This window comes from Galeopterus variegatus, unplaced genomic scaffold (genome assembly GCF_000696425.1).
Source record: "Galeopterus variegatus unplaced genomic scaffold, G_variegatus-3.0.2 Scaffold1457, whole genome shotgun sequence".
NCBI lineage: Eukaryota > Metazoa > Chordata > Mammalia > Dermoptera > Cynocephalidae > Galeopterus > Galeopterus variegatus.
Genome location: NW_007727568.1, coordinates 85,570 through 92,104, shown reverse-complemented (window position 1 = coordinate 92,104; position 6,535 = coordinate 85,570).

Genomic DNA, 6,535 nt, shown 5'->3' with positions numbered 1-6,535 from the left:
GCTCCCGTCCGAGGGTTCGGATCCCATATACAGACCGGTTCCCGCTCACTGGCTGAGCGAGGCGCGGGAGCAACACCGAGGCTTGCGATCCCGTTGCCGGTCCCCGGTCCGGTACGGGGGCAACACTGAGGGTTGCGATCCGTTGCCGGACACGGAAAAAAAAAGGCAAAAAAGAAAAAAAAAGAAGAAAAGGGCTGCTTAAAAGCCTATAGAGTAGTTAGCCTGTCTCCTACTCCAGACAAAACAAAAAACAAACATAACCCTCTTCCCCCTATGCTGTAGAAAACTGAAGGCTAGAACCAAACAAGATTAGGACACAGGATGGAGGGTGGCACAGTAGTGAAAATAAGAGTTTAAGTGAAAGTCTACAAACTGAACAATGTGAGATACTCACAACCCTTCTTCCCAGCTTTTCGCCTGCACAAATACAGGACACAACATTTTGGTTTATATACATGCCCTATGCCCTAATGCAGGAGACTTGAGAACTGCTCTCTAAAGACTAGCCCAAGAAAAAAAGATCTTTATGGACAGACAGCTGTGAATCCCCCAAGAAATGGATGGGTCTCTGTACATATACCTAGCAGTAAAAGCCCAAAAAGAGAGCTTCCAATCAGCTTTCCAGGGTTCACTCCTTAAAAATGAACAAATGGCCAAAGAACAAAAGAAGAGAGCTAGCAGTGGAGATGGAAAGGAGTAGACAGCTTTAATTATCCTCAGAGGGTTCGGATCCCACGTACAGACCGGTTGCTCACTGGCTGAGCGAGGTGCGGGCGTGACGCCGAGGGTTGTGATCCCGTTGCCGGTCCTGGTCCGGTACAGGCACGACACTGAGGGTTGCGATCCGTTGCCGGTCACGAAAAAAGACAAAAAGGAAAAAAAAAAATACCAACCCTTACATTCAGGCATGAAAAAACAAATAAAAATAAGGAAATTTATCAATTTTGTCCATCATATTAAAAAAGTCATATGAAAACTATACACTGTAGGTGAGGAGGTAAAGGAAAGAACATCTCATAGGCTATTATTTACCTACACATGCACACATACACACACACATGCCCACACACACACAGCTGTCCCATTTCTGCTCATCTAGTCTGTAGAAGGAAACTCATTTGCACATGGCATATATGTAATGACATGTATTCCAGCACAAAAACTCAAGTTCACCTATAGGGAAATGGTTGAATAAACTGGCTACACACCTAGCGTGGAATATTATTCAGATATGAAACATGTTAAGTTGGACCCACGTCCATTGATTATAGAGATTTTCATGTGGTGAAGGGCTAAGCTGCACAGACATGTAAGCACATGTAAAACTCAACAGGACAGACTTCTGCCCTCTCTGTGTACGTGTGTGCACATTTGCATCTGAGGGACTGGCCACACCAAGGCGTGTAAGGCACACACCAGGCCATCAGCACTGGTCCCATGCTGGTGTTACAAGACTGGGAAGGAGGAAGCAAGAAATAAAAATGGAGAAACATAAGTACGTGCAATGTTAAGTAAAACAGTCAATTATGTCTATTTAGTATATATAAAAATGAATATGCACAGTAATTAGAGCAAAACACAGGAAAAGAGGAGAAAACATTGATTTGATTAAAGGAGAGGAATGTGGACTCTTGGGCTTCAATTTTTAAAAAAATAAACTTTATTTTGGAATAATTTTAGATTTAACAGACAAATTACAACTATATTGCAGAAAGCACTCATATACCCTTTCCTGAGTTTTCCCTATCCTTAATAATCTACATGACCGTGGTGTATTCATCAAAACTAAGAAACTGACATTGGAACATTACTATTAACTAAACGACGGATCTTTATTTTAATTTCAACAGTTTTTCTAACACTCTCCTCTTTCATTTCCAGCATGCAGTCCAGGGTGGCACTACACATCACCTTATGACATCATGATAATGACAGCTGTCGTGTTGTCACGTTGTGAAGACTTTAACACTTAAATGGGCTGCGATGTCTCAGCTTCCTCTCTCCAGTTTTTCTAACACTCTCCTCTTTCATTTCCAGCATGCAGTCCAGGGTGGCACTACACATCACCTTATGACATCATGATAATGACAGCTGTAGTGTTGTCACGTTGTGAAGACTTTAACACTTAAATGGGCTGCGATGTCTCAGCTTCCTCTCTGTTGTCTGAAGGGCTTCCATTTTTACTTCAGTATAAGTTTACAATAAAGTAAAAAATATTCTTAATGACTTTATTGTTGTTTAGGTGGGCTGCTTTTGCAAGACACTCAGGGTCTTCCTTGGTGTGCCCAAATCTCCCTTTCTAATGGGGACTTTCTGTGCTCCCTCTCTCCACCCACCTTCCTGGTGCTTTAGCCACTTGGACAGGTTGCAGTGAGCTGTTGCCACATTCTCGTTTTCCGCCTTATCCACATCGATTCCAAATCCATCAGGAAGGCTTTGGCCTCATTTCCTGTCGAGGTCCTGCCTGGGCCACGCCGTGCCAGATCTGCTGGTTATAGATCAGGCTCTCCCTGCCCACAGCTGGCTGCAGCTTTTCTGTACAATTCAGCCTGGCTTCCCCCCAGTGTGAGGAAGGCGGTGAGGGGGACTTTCTCCTCCTGCCCAGAGCACATGGTGCAGCATGCTGTGTGGCCCCTAGCACCCAGCTCAGTGTCTTGGACTGGTGCATGACAGATGGAAAGAAGGACAGGGAGGAAAAAGAGGAAAAGAAAAATCAAATTAAATTCATCTCCCAAGTGACCTCCATCTTGCTGCTAATTTTCGTCGGTCAGCTCTGAGTGCTGGGACTTCATGTCATTAGAATGGTGGGTGGTGCTGAAACACTTTATTCCTGGTCAAGGTATCTATAAAAATAACTGATATTCATAGCACCATTGTACACAATAGCCAAAAGGTCAAGGTAACTCAAGTGCCCATTGACGAATGAATAGATAAACCAAAGTGGCACATCCGTACAATAGAATATTATTCAGCCATAAAAAGGAAGGAAATTCTGACACATGCCATAGCATGGATAAACTTGAGGACATTATGCTAAGAGAAAATAGGACAGTTGCAAAAAGACACACACAGTGTGATTTCATTCATCTGAGGTGGGTGGAGCAGCCAGACTCATAGAGACAGAAAGTAGGATGGTGGCGGCAGGGGCTGGGGGAGAGGGACGTGGGAGCTAGTGCTGAATGGGACGAAGTTTCACATTGGGAAGATGAAAAAGCTCTGAGACAAATGGTGGTGACGGTCGCACAACAATGTGAATGTACTTGGTGCCACTGAACTGTACACTAAAAATAGTCAAGAAGGTAAGTTTTATAAAATATGCATTTTACCAAAATTCAAAAGATAAAATAAATAAATGTTTGTGAAAATAGTCTTTTGAAACTGGTTTTCAGGGTGACTAAGCAGCACTCTCCTGTCCTCCTTTGTGTTTGAAAACAGGAAATTAATCATTTAAAGTCTGTTGTGTGTGGACCCCCAGGTGGCAGACACACAAAAGGAGAGCCCAGGTGACCAGTGCGTTTCCATTTGTGCTGCAACAACAAGGAGGAAGTGACAGAGATGACAGCAAACAACCGAATAAAAAACCTCACAAAAAAGGCAGATTGGAGCGCCACAATCTGGGGAACACAATGAAAGAAAAACTAACTGTTCCCCATGTGCCTGGCCTGAAGAGACCAGGGCCTCCCTCTGCCATGTGCCTGGAAGACAGTCAGTTCATCCTGGGCACAATCGTCCCCAAGGCTTCAGAGGGAGCCATGGAGTGACTTACCCAGAGCCTGCAGCGTCCTGAGGACACGCACACATCAAGCTACTGGCACTGGAATGGATGTCAGAGGTAGGGTCTGCAGGGCCCAACAGTTGGCCTCAACCCACCCTGTCCTCTTACCAGGTTCTTGACTCCACCCAGGAAAGAGTTCAAGAGCAGAGTCACAGTAGAAAGTGAGGACAGGTTTAATATAATAGATAAATACAGGATTCACAGAGAGAGTGCAGCATACTCCAGAGACTGAGCAGGGCCCATACCAAGCTTAACGCCAAAGTAAGAAATACATACAGTTCAGCACAGAGTACAGGCTGGCTCAAAAGAATGAGCAGCTGCTTGCTGAAAGTAAGTTTGATACAAAAAGAAAGAAATACACACTCCACAGGCAGAGTGCAGGCTGGCCCCAGGAGGGTAAGCAACACCCTGCCTTCTGCAGGGATTTGGCTTTTGTAGTTTCACTACCTAATGAATATTCAATTAAGGGGTGGTTCCCAGTTGTGTAACATAGTCTTGCACATGCTCAGTTGGTCCCCTTTTGGAGCATGGTCACTGGTCAAATCCTGTCACATGCACCAGACATATTCAAGAATATTCTAGCACCTCTTGCACCTCTAGTGGATGGTCATCAGCTGCCACAGTTACATGACCCTTCTCTACTGAGCATGCCCAGCCACTGGATTCACATTAGCCAGCCCCTCCTGGTCTCATTTTCCCTGTGCTGGTGCTGAAAATAGGACTAACTAGCAACAGTAACTTTGCTCTAGGCGAGGGCCTACAGGAGGGGCCTGAGACCTTGCAGAATGGCTTGAAACCCAGACATATGTCCTGGGAAGGGAAACTGAGCACCTCCTATCTCAGAAGATAAATGAAATTCAGATTTATTGACAGCTGGCAATACTGTAAGAGGCATCACTCAATGTTTTTTTCAAAAGCCCAGACCGATTTTTAAAAAATCAAAAGTAGAAAGTAGATGAAGGAAACAGTGGGGTGGCTCTCGGGCTGTGTGTGAAATGCAAACAGTGATCTTACATAACATAGATTTAATGTCAGTGCTTCATGTCAGGAATTTCATGGCAGTTTCTCATGATCTCTTTATTTGTGTTAATGGGAGTATTTCAATGGGAATAAAGGATTTACCTAAGAAGGCATTTAGGATGTTTAAGACCTAACACAATGGTACTGGTTATCTACTGCTGCATAACAAATCTCAGCGGCTTTGATGTTGGAGGAGGGGCTCTGGGAGGCCTGATAGCTGGCCTCAACCCACCCCTTCCTCTTACCAGGTTCTTGACTCTACCTGAGGAAAGAATTCAAGAGCAGAGTCACAGTAGAAAGTGAGAACCGGTTAATGTAATGAACAAAAGATACAGATTTCCGAGAGAGAGCGTGACATGCTCCAGAGACTGAGCAGGGCCCACACCAAGTTTAACACAAAAATAAGAAATACACATTTAAAGTTCAGTACAGAGTGCAGGCTGTCTCAAGAGAGTGAGCAGCCACCTGCTAAAAGTAAGTTTTGATACAAAGTAAAGCATACACACCTCAGCCAGCAAAGCATAGGTCAGCCCCAGGAAAATGAGCAACAATCCTACCTTCTGCTGGGATTTGGCTTTGGTAGTTTCACTATCTAATGAATATTCAGTTAAGGGAGTGGTTCCCAGTTATGTAACATAGTCTTTTTTTGTGTGTGTGTGTGTCTTTTGTCTTTTTCCATGTCCGGCAATGGATCGCAACCCTCAGTGTTGCCCCCGCACCGGACCGGGGACCGGCAACGAGATCGCAACCCTTGGCATTGCTCCCACGCCTCGCTCACTAGCGGGAACCGGTCTGTATGTGGGATCCGAACCCTCGGGCAGGAGCGCCGCTGCGCTTCCCACATTGCTCCCGCGCCTCACTCACTAGCGGGAACCGGTCTGTATGTGGGATCCGAACCCTCGGGCAGGAGCGCCGCTGCGCTTCCCAAGCGGCGCACTATCCAGTGCGCCACCGGGCCGGCCCCTGTAACATAGTCTTGAACAAGCTCAGTTGGTCTCTTCTTGGAGGATGATGTTCACTGATTAAATTCCATCATATGCCCCAGGCATATTCAAGAATATTCTGTGTAAAGTCTAAGAAATATTCACCTAATCCTAGATCCTGAAGATATTCTTTTTTTCTGAAAGTGTTATAGTTTTATGTTTGTGAACTATTTTGAGTTAAGTTTTGCATAAGGTGTGAGAATTAAGTAAGGGTCTGTGTTTTGCCTATGATGTCTCAATGCTCCAGAACCATTTGTTGAAAATGGTTTCCTTTACTACGTTGAATCCTTTTTACACACTTGTCAAAAATCAGTTGGACACATTTGTGCAGGTCTCTTTCTGGGTTCTCTCTTCTGTGCTGTTTGTCTATATATGTATCTCTTCACCAGTATCAGACAGTCTATATAACCGTAGTAATAATTCTTAAAATTGGATAGACTAATTTCTCCTAAATTATTCTTTTTCAAAGTTGTTTTAGCTTTACTGGTTTCTTTGCTTTTCTATATAAATTTTAGAATAATGTTGTCTATACAAAATATCTTACTGGGAGTTTGAAAGGAATTGTGTTAAACCTATAGATCAATGTGGGAAAAACTGGCCTCACTGTGCTGTCTTCAAATCTATGACCACATCTTTCTCTCCATTTATTTAGATCTTTGATTTCTTTCATCTGCATTTTATAGTACAGTTCTGTACATGCTTTGTTAGATTTATACCTTAGCACCTCATTCCTTTTAGCTATTGTGAATGGTATTAT